We start from the raw sequence: 14,850 nt of genomic DNA on the forward strand, positions 1-14,850 counted from the left end.
TGAAACCTTAAAATGAGAAACTTGTTGTACAGTTTACATTGATGATCTTTGCCCACCCGTTTATGACTTTTGGATAATGGTTGTATAGCAGATTTACAATGCAGGGAAGATTGAAATTGTGTGATTTAATGATCCTCTGCAGCATTCTCTGTTAAGCCTTTTTCTGACTGAGAAAGCTTGAAAATCAAAGCCCAATGTGTAGTTAGGGATCAACAGCGTTGATCAAGCACACAAAGTGGATGACGCATGGTACACATAAAAGATAAGAAAAAAAAAAGTGTCTCAATAGTATACTGCAAAGTGCTAATGAGTGAGGCAAATACTTGCTACGGTGAAGTTATAATAGATGGTGTCAGGAGATGTTCACTGCCGGAAATGGATCAAGCATGGATAATGGAGGCTGGGTTGCAGAGTTTGAGATAAAAGCTAATGGCTTGGCAAGGATATAGTCACTTGCTTTGCCCTGGCTTTTTCACAATGAGAGTTGTCATCTATAGATCAATTGTCTTTAGAAGTGGCTGCAGCGAAATATGGACACCCCCATTGAGCGCTGTCCTTAATAAAGTCTAAAGTTAAAGTAATGGCTGCAGAACCATCAATGCTTCACGAACAAAATACTAGCCAGGCCAATTTTACAACAACTAAAGCTGACTGCATGCTGTGGCATGAGGTTTATGATAACAGCTGTATTTTCTATACCGAAACTAGCTCTAAAAATTGTGTTTTTGTTTGTCTCATAACATTTCTTATCTTGGTATCCATTTCTCAAAAGAAGCAACATGAAGACAGATAATAATGAAACCTGCCATTTGTCTAACTTTAGCTGGTGAAAATAAATGCCTTTTCCTGGTGTGCAAGACATGGTCATTATTTAAAAAAATGCTCCCATTATTTGACCACTCTGGAACCTAATGGAGACACAAACCAAACTAAACACCAGGCGGCCCTGGACCAAGTGAGCTAATTGAACTAGAGAAGACATGTTTTTCTCCCCTTCCATTTTCCAACACTTGTTATTAAACCTAGTTTTCTGGGTGTTGTGTTTCTGTTGTTAGTGTTTTGAGTTATTTTGACCCTGCTGTGTGCCACCCAAAACTGGTAACCTAGACACCTGACAATAGCAGTAAGGACTGCTCAAGTTTCAAACCTGAAGGATAAGCTGAGGCGATTGACAAAGAGGTGCATACGTTTTTAACTACACTTCTTGACTCAATGCATCTGAGAGTAGCTCTGTAATGTAGTTTGGATTTTAAATTATACACCCGGGAATTGGTGTCAGTCCCCCTCCCATGATGTGTGCTTTTCTGTATTATTCCAGACTTCACTGATGTAATTTGCTTTTGCCCTATTGATCATAAATTGGCTGAAAACTATCAAAAACTGGCGGTGGTCATACTCTTCCATTACATCAGTTCAATGAATATTTAGCTTACTCCCTTCCTCTTCTCAAACTATCAAGATTCAGCAGCCAAACCCCTTAAGGGCCCATTTTGTTTTTCTCCCTTTTGCCTGCTGTGATTGTTGGTCATGCACACTTTAAAAACTATGAATTCCTTCAGTTTGACGCATTGTGCTTACAGGCGTAATGCCATCCACCTGCGCTGACCCAATGGACCAGGGCCAAACAGGTAAATAGCAAGTTCATCACAGACAGTGCCATATTGCAGAGACTATGAACAGAGATGGGCACTGTTCATTTTGGAAAACAGAATTCTTCTTTCAAGTTGTTTTTTTAAGAACTTTTAAAGACGTATTGATTTTTTGTGGAACTCACAGGAGTTGGTCTACCATTGGTCCAAACAGAATTTATATTCGAGTTGAATGAATTAGCATTCAAATCAGTACATCCCTTGAGGGTGGCTGGTCTGATCTTTCCTCTAGCACCATCAGCAGGTCAAATATGTTTTAAATAACTTAACTTTATTTTAATAACTCATGATGGATTGGCACACAATGTTGTACAGACATCCAGATGATGTATCCTCATAGCTATGGTAACCCCTTTCCCTACATTTACTGAGGATCCTTTTTATTATTAAGGACCCCATGGTCATCAAATTACAATGTTAGCCCCACTACTGGCAAGGTTCAAAGAACAGTAAACTATTAATTGTGTTGTTGGTGCCACCCAACACCTTTCTTACAGTGGTTCTTAAAGAATGTTCCAGCCTCTAAGGACCACTAGCTGGGCTTTAGATTTCCAGTTTGGTTGTATTGTTGATCCCTACGGGTGAAATATGTCCCTAATCACTAGTTGTCTGTTAGGAAGGTCAAAGGTAAGCCTCAAGCGGCAACTTTGGAGCTTGTACAGATAGTTTGTCTTGCTTGAAGGCATTTCATAAAAGTGGATGATTTGTCGTCACAGTCGACTGAACCACTTTCTCCTAATTGCTATAGTCATTTGAAAACTCAAAGTGCCTTTTGGGTCAAACTCAAAGTAAGTTCATGTTGTCTGTATCCCTACTGAAAATATAGCAGCCACTCAATTGTATTACAGCCAATGTGTTGCAAATTTTTACAAATGCCATGTTCTCTGTGTTATTGTTATACTCACACTGGTTTAGTTTGGCACACTGGGGGTGATGAATTTAGGCCGATGCAAGCTGTACATTGAGGTCAGTTACGGTCAGTGGAATCCTAGTGGATACTCAGAAAAATGCTTTGGTAATCAATCACCCTTTCGACCTCTATGGAATAAAGCAAAGAGATGTGTCCTTAACATCGCAGAGCAAAAATGTTACAGATTATCATCTTGAAGCCTCCTCATACTTTATCTGAGAACAAGGACTTCAAAAGCTTAAATCAATAGTTAATTATCTGCCGCATAAACATTAATACAGTTGCAGTTCACTGCAGAGGTGCTGGACCAAGGTCTACGATCTATTGTGTTGTCCCATACAAGAATTGTACATCTTCAGAGTGTAAGATTAACCTTGTGCGGGTGTAGTCTCACTGCTGCAGAATGTCTGGGTATGGGTTTTAGCACACATCATGGCTCATGTTGCACTGAGTGGAAATGAATACAATGCAGAGTGAAGTGCCTGACCTTATCATGTACAATGATTACATGCAACCTTGAAAAATGAAGTGTTCCGCCTGCCGTGGCTTGCAAGTCATGCAGATAATGCCTTCAGAAAGTAGTTGTTATTTGAACAAAGTACATAACAAAGAAATAATAATTTAATTTTTAAAATGATTTTGATTAATACAATTATCTAAATATTTCCACACAAAAATACACACATGTTATGAATGTACTAAGTGTTCAACAAGTTGTATATTTGCTTCATAAGCCTAGTTTGCAGTGACTGCATTGTCCAGTGTGTTTGTATATCTCTGTCTGAGCTTGGCACAATTGGAAATTTGGATTTTGCCCTATCATTGTCAGAGGATTTTCTCAGCCCCTTTAATCTGCTATTTTAGTCATCCAATTTGATGACCTTCATATTCAACCTTTCTGAAGCCAGTGCAGCACTGACTTTTATCCAAGGTTCACAGCTGAGCTATGTACTGTAGGTCTAAAGGTTAAAGGGTTGTACGATTATGGATACCATCAAAGCTGAAGTCTTGAAGGAGTCGTCTGACATTATCACCGTCTCCTGTTCCCCACAGTCCCATGTCGCCACCTTGTTGTGACTATTCCTGTAGCCCAGCTCCTGCCAAATACAACTGTTTGCATTCTGGTGGAAAGAGTTTAATTTCCAAGCTATCAGACAACAGGGTATTTTGTGTCAAGCTCTCAGGGTCTGTCACTGGATTATTGAAAACTCCAGGCTGCTATCTTGCTTTTTAATTCACAAAGGGGCTCTCGCTCTCGCCAGCTTTTCTGCCCTCACAGCCCAGACTTGTAAAGATGTGCCGCTCACTGTCCTCCTGGCAAAATCTTCCATTCCAGACAAAGACTTCTATAATTCAGTCCGAACCGTTCTCTGGGGTTCTCGTCACCTTTTGATCCATGATCGCACAAGCATCGTTTGGGAACTCTGGGTTATTTTACTCAGCCTTTTCTCACATTTTTAGAACTAGTATAGTTTACACGGTCTCTTATTGAGTTGATTATGCATTCCAGTATAAGCCACGTCTCATCAACACCCAAGGACATAGTCATTTGAGTACATCTATTTTTGAATTGTCAGTGTGCAAGGGTCCAATACATATTCCAACAATGCACAATGTAAAAAAATAATAATAAAAAAGAGCTGTGTATTCATCATTTCCCTTATAGTGTGTAGGCCTTTAACGTAGTGTGGATTAAGGCAATGTGTGGACCCATTAGTGCAGAATACATCGATGAATACAAACAAATGTAATAGAGGTCTGCTTTTATTCCAATGCAAGAGTGCCAGCAAGGGATCCAGGTAAAATGTCCAGTGTTATATCTGTCCTGTCAACCTCTTTGAAGGTGACTTTTTTTGAAAATCTAAGCCACATGAAAGAGGTGATCCAGCTTTTGTTTCAATAGGGGTGCTTACTTTGTCTGGACTAGACTGACTTCAGCATCACATTTAGATTAAAATGACGGTTTTATCACTGTTACGAATAAAGTAATATGAAATATAAATAAAGACTACAGTGATCTTTCCCTGTGCTCAAATGATGCCTAAATTCCTTGCATATTACCTTTGAAAAAATAAATTGTATTGACTCAGAAGATTTACATTTTAACTGGTTTATTTCCACCATCAAAGTCTGCACGACTGCCTTTCATGCTCCCAATTAGAAGTCAATGTCATACAACGTATGCTAAATCATAAATAATACAGCACATATATCTCAACAGCTTTCATTTACTGCACAGACTAACATTTACTCAAGTACTGTACAAACATATAATGTCAAGATTAGATTGGAGTTGCCACATGGTTTAAAGTAAATCTTCAACATGCTTATTCGGTTTACTGAGGTAATCAATCATGTCTGCCTATGGCTATATTAATGCTTAAATAAAAAGCAGGATGAAGCGAACGGCCAGAAAAGTCTCAATTGTATTGCATTATCATTAGCATTGTCAGTCGCTGCACATTTCCCTCATAAACTGTAAAAGCTGTATCATTGTAAATTTGTGAAAGGCAGTATATCTTTGAACATCCACCCCTGAGCCATATTAACATTGTGGGAGCAAACGAAGAGCTTCTCAAATCGCGCTGGTTCATTTCAAATAACCGTCACTTAGACATACACTTAGTTACCGGAAGAAATTATGTTTGATCCAGATCGCTCCTGAGATAGCTATTTCCTGCCCTTCTGTCTGCTGCTGAAATATTCTCTCCTTATTTCCTTCATCCCACAGATATGTCACAGGCAGCGGGCGGCCTGTTTTCCGAACGTTCGGCGGAGAAAAGAACAGGCTCTCCAGAACTGATGAATCAAAACAGAAGAAGCTGCAAGGTCTTTTTTCTCATCTTTAGAAATTGTCGGCTAACAGCATTGTGAGTACGTGGGCCTGTGGAAGGGAAAAACGTGTATGTGTGCTTGCATTATGTCCATTAAAGTATCCAGGAGATTAGCTCAGCCACCTCCAGCGTGTGCACCTAGGATAAGTTCCTTCCATGTGTTTGTTTGCCACTGTTGCTTCCTTCCTTTGTTTGAATGAATGGTGCAAGATGCAAGATGCTCAAGCTGGGCTGGAAACAAGCATATATTGGAGGTGTGCATGATCAAGGCTTGATCCGTTGAAAGTTGTGTGATGTTGCGGTATGTTTCAAGTTTTTTTTTTTTTTTTACGACTTTTGAGTTCATTCCAAAGGTGTTAGCATTCTTACAGAGTTTTATTTTAAAATGTGGATGATGCATAGGAACAAAGTAGTTTTTCCCCTTCACCTTTTCCACCTTCCGGGCGTCTTTGAGTGTCGGTCGAACAGGAGTTGTGTGGTGAAGCAGAGTAGGCGACAGTTGCTTAACATCCGTATACATAAACATGAGCTGTGCCGAGCTTTGACGTACCTGCCCTCGCTTTGGTCTCGTTTTCCTTCATTTTTCAGGTCTGGATGCTAATGGCGTGCACCTGTTGAGAGGTGCTGCCCCCTGCCACTCCCTATCCTTCCGCAGATGTCAGCCCACCCGCTGCCTCTGTCCTAGGATAAATGTCATGCCGAGAAGGATGACTTGGGGGACAATCAGCACTTTCTGCATAATTAAGCAGAATAGAGACAAAGTTTGAAGCACTTTTTTGTTTCTTTTGCTAAGACTGTTTGCTCTTGCAGGAACGTTGTAAATGATGCCAATGTTCAGTTCATATTGTTTTCATATCCAGCGATATGTAATTAAGGATCGCCGGAAGGAATATTTCATTTGTAAGACTAATCCAGTGGTTTCCATCATTAAAATATGTTATTTTTTTTCACAAAAGAATACAATTCTCCAAACACAATTTTTTTCCTTTTCAAAATAATGAGACAGACTGCTAAATGCGGTCCAGATGATGCACTTGTTTTCTGTTTTTTTTGGTTTTGGGATCATCGGGGAATTGATTCTCTCTATTTCCCGGATCACAAGAATGACCCATCTGTCATTTTGCATGCTCCCTCATCTTATGTAATTAGGGGAAAATTGCCAAGAAATCGGAATGTGCATGCGTTCTTAGAAAATAATCAAAAGTCTTTTGAAATGTAATGAGGAGATAAAAAAGTAATTGCGACCAAAGAATGTTATCTGCAAAGCACTGAAGATCTGGGGGTATTTATTGATATGTAAAAGAACAAAATGCATTCCAAATCGACCATGTATGTGAAAGTTTTGCAGATCTGATCCTATTGGTAAATGTTGTTCAGTTTGATAGTATTGGAATTTTAATCAGCAGAGGAAAACAGCGCAAAAGAGTCAGGGGAATGAGAATCATAAAAAGCAAAGGAAAGTTAATCACAATAAACAAAACAAAATATCAATAACCCACTATCTCCATCGGGGGAATATATGTGCAGTGACAATGTGTAGGCAGTACATAGTCATTTCCTTTAGGCTGTTTCTATAATAATACCTTTTGCAAACTTGTAAAATCAGTAAAATGATAAACTGCAGCCCTGTTTTCTGCCTCCTCATCTCATCATGACATCCTGCTGCTCACCATTTCTGTGCCATTATTTACAAGTCAGTGTATGGGGAATACATTGTGCTTCTCTGGACCGGCACTCCCACTGACCTCCACACAAGATGAAAGGAACCTTCAAGATTCCCTGCGTTTGTGTCTTGCGTGGGCACTCTGTCACACGGATACTTTTGTCATCATTACTGTTTCGGCAGGATCGCATCGGTCAGGAGCTGGGGGAACCCACACTTTTCACTGATCTGTTGAGTGGGCGGCCGCACAAGTCTGTCTCAATCAATGCGTGGACAAAGGCAATGTAATGCAATGAATGCCAGCCAGAGCTTCTAATCAAGTTTTAAGTTCCCCTGGAAAAGAACTCCAGAAGTCTGATACCAATTATACGGCAACATAAAGACAGTTACTGGACTTTCCTTTCGTTGATGTGAGTTCTAACCAGTTTTAGAAGAGTATACTTTAAAAAACTAGTCCATTTGAACGCAATATATGAAGCCACTGATCGTTTATCAGTGGAAACTTTCTTCTTTATGCGTTTGAATTATTCTTGCCTGTCGACAAATGCCACATTTCTGCATGATTAGCTGAAAAACTGAGCGCAAAGTAAAAACATATATAATTGGAAGGAATTTGTAGAAAGTGTAACAATTGAACACTGTCTCTGTTTAACTTTTAATAAGTATCAGATAACAGACAATTCAAGGGTATGTTCAGCAAACCATTAGTTTTATGCCGCACTATGTCTCCCTTAATATTAACTTTTTTAGAAATATATCAAAATCACAAAGAAAATAATGCACTCTAGACATGTCTGCCTGATAATTCTGGTTACTGGGAATATGTATTAATTCATTTAAGGGAAAAGGGAATGACAGAATGTTCTCAGGGTGAAAAATACATGTATACATTGTTATCTAAACTTTCAGATGTAGCCAAACAGCTATTTTCAACAGCAATGACAATCACAATTTGGTGCAATTTACTTTCACCAAATTTATCTTGTCTCAAATAATGATCTTGGTTTTTGTTTATGTTTGGAAGAGCGATTCATACGCCCTGTGCAGTTTTCATTAAACATTGGAGCTACGGAGTAGTGTCTAGGAACATAACTACATGCTTGACAATGACGAAACAGGTTTGCACGTTGGAGACAACTTGTACAATTCCCTCAGTCTTATCTAGTCATATCGTTGTTTTTATGGCATTTTTTCAGTCACCATTTGCCTATGGCATAAGATGATAACACCCCCATTATTGCTGCAAACATCAGAGATGACATCTGGAACCAGGAAGAAAGTGTCCTGAGTACCTCTTAGATTGCCAAATAACATGCTGTAGAAATGACATTGGTAACAAAATAGTGCAGTTCACAGAAAAGAACACTCTATTGGTCATGCACTGTGACGTAGACAGTGATTAATGGAAACATTTAGCTAAAACCTTTGCCTACACAAGGACATTCACCCTGGGCTCCTGCACTGCAAAATTAGCTAGAGTTCTAGAGTCTGGTAACCAGAGAGATACCGTTGTTTGCCCAACACATTACCCATTCAACACGTGATAATTTTTGAGGTCAGAGTTTCAACAACTTGGAACTGCACTCCATCTAGACGGACCTTTATAATTTGGTGTTAAGATGTAGTATGTCAAATGATAGACCTAAGGCAGTCTTAACTAGAGGAGCTTTTATTCCACTGGACAATGACATTTCCTCACATGGTGGAATTTGTGAAGCCATTTTCTGTATAATGAAAGTGTTAAGTGCCAGGGACATGAAAAAAAAACTTCATATCTCAGTCAAGTATCATTGCATTCATGGTTTTGCCAGGTCAGAAGTATGCACACATATCATAGTTTAGTGGCTTTGTCCCGTCCCATAACAACTTCAGAGCCAGTTTTAATACAGACTAAACTTAACCTTTGTGTGACATTGCTGGCATGCGACCAGCTAGTCAAAGAGTGTACAATATAGGGGAGATGAATGCATTCTTGCAGTCGGAGTGTTGCATGTATGGAAGCGTTCCTACATTGAAATGTGTTACGTTATATTTTAAGGATTATGCATGTAACAAAGTATTTATATTTGGGCCTTTTCAGGTGCCTACTACAAAAGGGTTTTAGATTGGCAGCTCTCTTCAATGTCACATACATACTTTTGATGGAATATGAAATTGTCCACTGTGGCTGAGACCAAGGACACATCTGAATTGCCTCTTTCAAAGTCAATATTTCAAGACCAAATGTGTCATTCAAGGCTGACGAGACAAAAGGAATCTTCAGAGGAGTCAAACACACTTCTTCTGTCTACATTTAAACAAAAAAACTTGAGTGCTCTTTGCAGTCTTTTTGTTACCCAAAAGTGGGTATAAAATTGTGTCATTATGAGATGAATAAGCCTAGAGTATAAGAGCGGGTTTATTGATGTGGCAAAGTCACACACAAAAAATAAATAGGGCAACAAACATAAAATACAGACTTAAGAAGAGTAGAAGCAAATGAGTGCCTGTCCCAATGTACTAAGTTAGCTGAGAAACCAACAATCCCTTATTAGACAACCTTTACGACCTTCTGCTAACAAGGCCTGACCATCCACAGTGATCACACACAACTTGATTTTTTTTTCTGGTTTAAGTGGCGTGCCAGTGAAGAGAAATCCCAATTAGTGTCACATGACCTTTCTGAACCATTTTTTAACAGTCGGGGGAATAATTTGAAAAGACGCGTGAAGTGGGAGTTGCAATATTCGAGAAGGAATGAACGGATAGCGTGGATAATCATCTCACTTACTCACACAATGGGCCTGTGATTTCCAGGCCATTGCATTAGAAGCAACAGTGGAACATATATACGCCATCCGTTTGGAGAACATGATACATTTTTGGGGGATAAAACAAGATTCATGACTTCATCCGCTTTTTGGAAGGGGACTCAGGATATCAAATACTTTTTGATTATAGATAGCACACATGTTCCAATAGGGCCAAGGCCATTATTAAACTGAGATTTAGGCAAAATATCAAGGGGACTAGAATAGGTTTTCATACTGACGAGTCCTCAAAAGTCTTCCCAAGGTATGTCCATTAAAGGAGACAGTCCTGAAATGGGACCTAACTAAAGAAGAACAAGTCAAAGGTGTTTGAAAAGTAGCCTGGAGACCACACAACAAGCACTGCGGCCCTGGATAGAAGTATACAACAGAAGATTGGGGGCATCAGTTACTCATGCAGACAGAAAATGAGGGAGGTAGCCAGTCCCACAACTGCGGGGAAAACCTGGATATGGGAGTTAATGAGAAACACACTCCCCTACCACCACCACCATTCCCATTGAAAAGCCCCTTCTGCAAGACAATTAATACCCAACAGCTCCAGAAGAATTCCTCTGAGGCCAGTGGAAGACTGTAGTAATGCCGGGCATCATCCAGGTGTAAATGTTTGTGAGTGTGTGTATAAAAGAGAAGTGGGGCCATCCTCCCCCCTTCCCCCTCCCCCCCAAAAAAAAAAGAAAAAAGTAAGCATGCCCATTGAACCTCCCCCGGGATAAGTGAAGGTTAGAACATCTATTTAAGGTTTTTGACGAGGCAGTGAGCGGAACCAAAGTTGGTGGGAGTAGGTCAGAATTTGCCAAACAGAAGAGTCCACACCGCCAGTTCTGCCATTTTAGACATTAATGGAGTTCAACACATCCACAAAAAAAGGTCTCACTGCAAATAAATATCAAAGTACCTGTATATCCGAAGCCACTTCATTGATTTTCAGATGAGAATATATAAGTTTAACTCACTAACATTCATCGTTGACAAGTTCAATCGCGTACAGGCAGTGCACTTTATTACCATTCATTCAAGGAGGAAGAGGCTAACAGGTTCCAGAATGACACAGGTTGTGATTTGGAGTGACACCGGAGTGAATTAGAAAAGCCAGAGGGCAAATAGACGAGACATGCAACTTGAAACATATGTGTCAGCAGCAATCTGCTTCAACTTGCTACCTTTTTCTTTCTTTCTCAAGCCAATACAGAGAGCTTATTTTGGTAACTCTGATGGAATGAATCAAAAAGGTGGGAAGTCCTTTGTAAGGGCATGGATAGTGGAACATATCTTTGTTTTGTTTGGATTGGTGAATGCATAAGAGCAAATAACCAACATATTTTATAACACTAACTGTGGATGACTGACTCCTGTTAAATGCTAGTGGATGGGATTTTTCTTCCCCTTGTATTGATCCGAAACCCTATCAACACTCATTTTGTGCAATGAGCCATTAAAATCATACTTATCATCGCTTTAATGGAATATGGTCCATAACTTTGGATAGTCTAGTCTGAAAATCATCTGTCAGTGTTTAATGTGATTCCCCCATCATCTTAAAATTATTTATCAAGTAAATGGATGCCACATGTCACCGCCAGAGTTATTTTACCATTTATCTCCTGTCTATTTTTCATGACGGGTCAATGCTTCTTATCAGCTTTCATACCGTGTGTAGTGTTCGACGTTTGACAAGTGGGTGGGCGCCGGCCTAATTACTTTAATTAATAAATAGCGGTGAAGGAGTGATAAAAATGTTGAAAGAACGTGGGAGCTTTGGTCTGGCCTTCACAATAGTCAGATATTGAACCCATTCTGGTTTGCGTTAAATTTGCCAAACGATAATGCATCTAGTATTTCTTGCAATTTTTTTGGCATTGGCTATTGGCATTTGATGAAGGCAATGTTTCTGACTGATCGGTAGTTAACAAAACATTCCACCACAGGAGAATTAAGCTAATTGTTCTGATGAAGAAAAACAGGTTTTTGTTACCAGGGTCACCAAGGGAAGTGTTCCACCCATGCTCTGTTAATTGTGAGTAAACACATAATCAATTTGAGCTTTTCTCCCCCCCCAAAAAAAAGAATTGACGTATAGCTGATAGCGGCTGCCTGCCAAGCAGTAGTAGATGCATATTAGATAACTAACCAGTGTGGCACCCTCTGTAATAAGTAGTAATGACTTTGTAGACTCATGCAAAAACTGCATCAGCAAGGGCCATTGCCCCCAACCCCACAACCCAACTAAATGCCAAGTACTCTCCATCACGCCTGTTCTTTATGGCAGGCGCAGAATGAAAAATGATCAAAGTCTGGAATTTGCTGTCATAAAAAAAAATATATATATATATATTTATATCCTCCCCCGCCCTTTCCAGTGTCTATTGCTCCCTGTTTTCCCCCAGTGGCAAGAGTAAAATTATAAATCACCTCCCCGCAGACAAAATTTCATGCTTGATGGGTGAACAACTCCACAGCATCTGGTGGGGTCCTGTGATGAGGTGTGTTCCAATATTTTTCCCCCTCTCACAGCTTCCCCTGGGCTGATCTAGAGCGATGCCAGAATCCTGCCAAACATTGCACACATGCGGCTGAAGTGATACGGCAAAAAAATAAAAAATATTAATATTTAGCAGGGCCTCTGTTTTTACCAATCAAACTGTTCTGCAGGTCTGGAGTTGGTGCATGTGGAATCACTGCGGTGGATTGATGTCACATCACAAGGTGTGTGCCCACCTGACAGAGACCCTCCTCGGTGAGTGAGTGTACATGGAGTGGAATGTGTCCAAACATACCTTGTATCTCTTATCAACAAGCCTGGAGCGAATGGTTGGCCCCCCGGGGCTAAAACGCATCATATCAGTGAGACTGCCGTAACCTTGAATAGGGTACACACTGACTTGTTATTTTTTAAAGCGGTGCCAAAAATGACCTCAGAGAACCTCAGCAAATAGATATGTGTGGTATTTTTAACTTGTCCGATGGGACTTGTGATGTGAGGACATATTTAGATTTTTTCTTCTTCTGTTTATAACATAAAACATTTTTATCTACTTCTCAAGGACGGTAAAAAGGATTAATTGTGTGGCTCTTGTGCATGTCCAGCATAATGTATAGCAGATGAATGGAAACTTATTTTACATTCTAAAAAAAAACTAACACATGGTGGGTATTTTATAAAATGATTCCAATATATTTGGAGCGTTTTAATATGACAATTTTTTTAGGGAAACCAAGAAGTACATGAATGAAGGAAAACTTCAGCATTTGGTATATATTAACAGCAATACAAAGTGTTCCATGGTTGCAGCTCTAAACTGAATAAATAAATAGAAAATCAATGTCATAAAAAGAACAAGACTGGGTTGTGCTGTCTAAATAACTGGCAGTAGATGCAGAATTGCGCCAGATTGTGGCATTATGCTTCTTTAGGTTATGACACCATCCTTTTAATCAACTGGTTGTAATCTAGAACTGGGCACAACGTGGTTATTTAAAAGGCAATCCATATGTACAATGCTTGAGGCAATGTTTGGAGATAGCAATTCCTAATTTGCAATATAATTTTTAGGGGAAAGATTTAGCCTTGTAAAAGTGTCCCACAGCAGTTTTCATGGATTAAATTTTACGATCTGTTTTCAGGGCAAAGTGCTTGAGTAATTGCCATTAATTTTACTTTCCAATTTAAACAAGATAAGAAACACAGGGAGGTGAAGTTGTGCACTTAAAGCTACTTGCAGAGCCAGCCAGAGTAGCTTATTCGGTGGGCATTTTCAAACACATAAATAGGTCTCCTTTTCAAAGTATTTGGAGAGTGAAAGCGTACAACAGCTTCTGAAGCATGATTTGACTTAGTAAAAGTGACTTTGCCCAGCCTCACCTGTTGCAGCAGTGGGTGTGACGGCGGACATCATTAAGCTTGTTGGGTTCCTGGTGCTATTTTAGGGGAGCTTGTTAAAGGACTATCACTCACTGGAGAAAGTGCTGCAATGCAGGAGCAGTAATTTGGCAGTGAATATAATTCCCAGTCTGCACGACCAACATTTTGGATAAATTAGTCGCCTTAAAGCAGCTACGAGTAACATTTAAATATCTTTTAAACAGCCTCATGTTTCCTCGGAAAATCATAAATTACCTTTAACAGCAAACGAGACGATCAGTGCAAAGAAAGGCGTTTTTATATAGTTTTTATTACTGCTTTTGGTCTGGTCGCACACCCAGTCCAATTTTCGGTTCGCTCGTGCATACTCTATGATCACATATTCGTATTGGTCGCAGATTTCAGTGTGGCGCAGCAACGCGATTTGAGAAGCCTATCCCTCCAGGTGAGGGAAGGGGAGTGGGAGCCTTGTTTGAGACAGTTATTTCTCGTCATAATGACTGATAAAGGGGCTGAACCATCAAAGAAAAAAAAGAGAATGCAATGAAGAAAAGCTAAGTCTCTCGTTCATTCGCTTTCTGTGAGGACACGTAATCTTTCAGCTCCGTGAGAGAGAGTAGTTAGGTGACACTGCTGCATCAACTCATTGCAATCAGGTGTGTGTGGCACTGTCACTGACTGGCATTAGTTGATGCAGTGTCAAAACCACTCTCACAGAGCCGAAAAGAGTCCGTGCCCTCACACTTTCAACACACGGACATGCACTATATTGCGCCCTTCTCAGTTCACACTTGCACGCCTGGCACGAGCTACAAAACAGCTTTGCGACAGCGGGCATCGTAAAAATACTACCGCTTCTGTCCAAAGGGGACGCCAACGGACCATGTTACTCGTAGTGGCTTTAAGGTTTGATGCTTTTGCATGTTGCTAATGTCGGAACAGATGGCACGTTTTACTGTTTTACCATCGGAGGAGTGTTGTTGATATCTAAATCTAAATAACTTGTTTGCATGGGGGGTTCTCTTATCCCTTGGTGGAAATGCAAATCAGTCAGAAAAAGCCTACATGTTTGTTATTGTTGTATTTCAAAACTTTGTCGATCCCATATTGATCTACAAGAAT

The sequence above is a fragment of the Ammodytes marinus genome, assembly GCF_949987685.1.
Source record: "Ammodytes marinus genome assembly, chromosome: 24".
Lineage (NCBI taxonomy): Eukaryota > Metazoa > Chordata > Actinopteri > Uranoscopiformes > Ammodytidae > Ammodytes > Ammodytes marinus.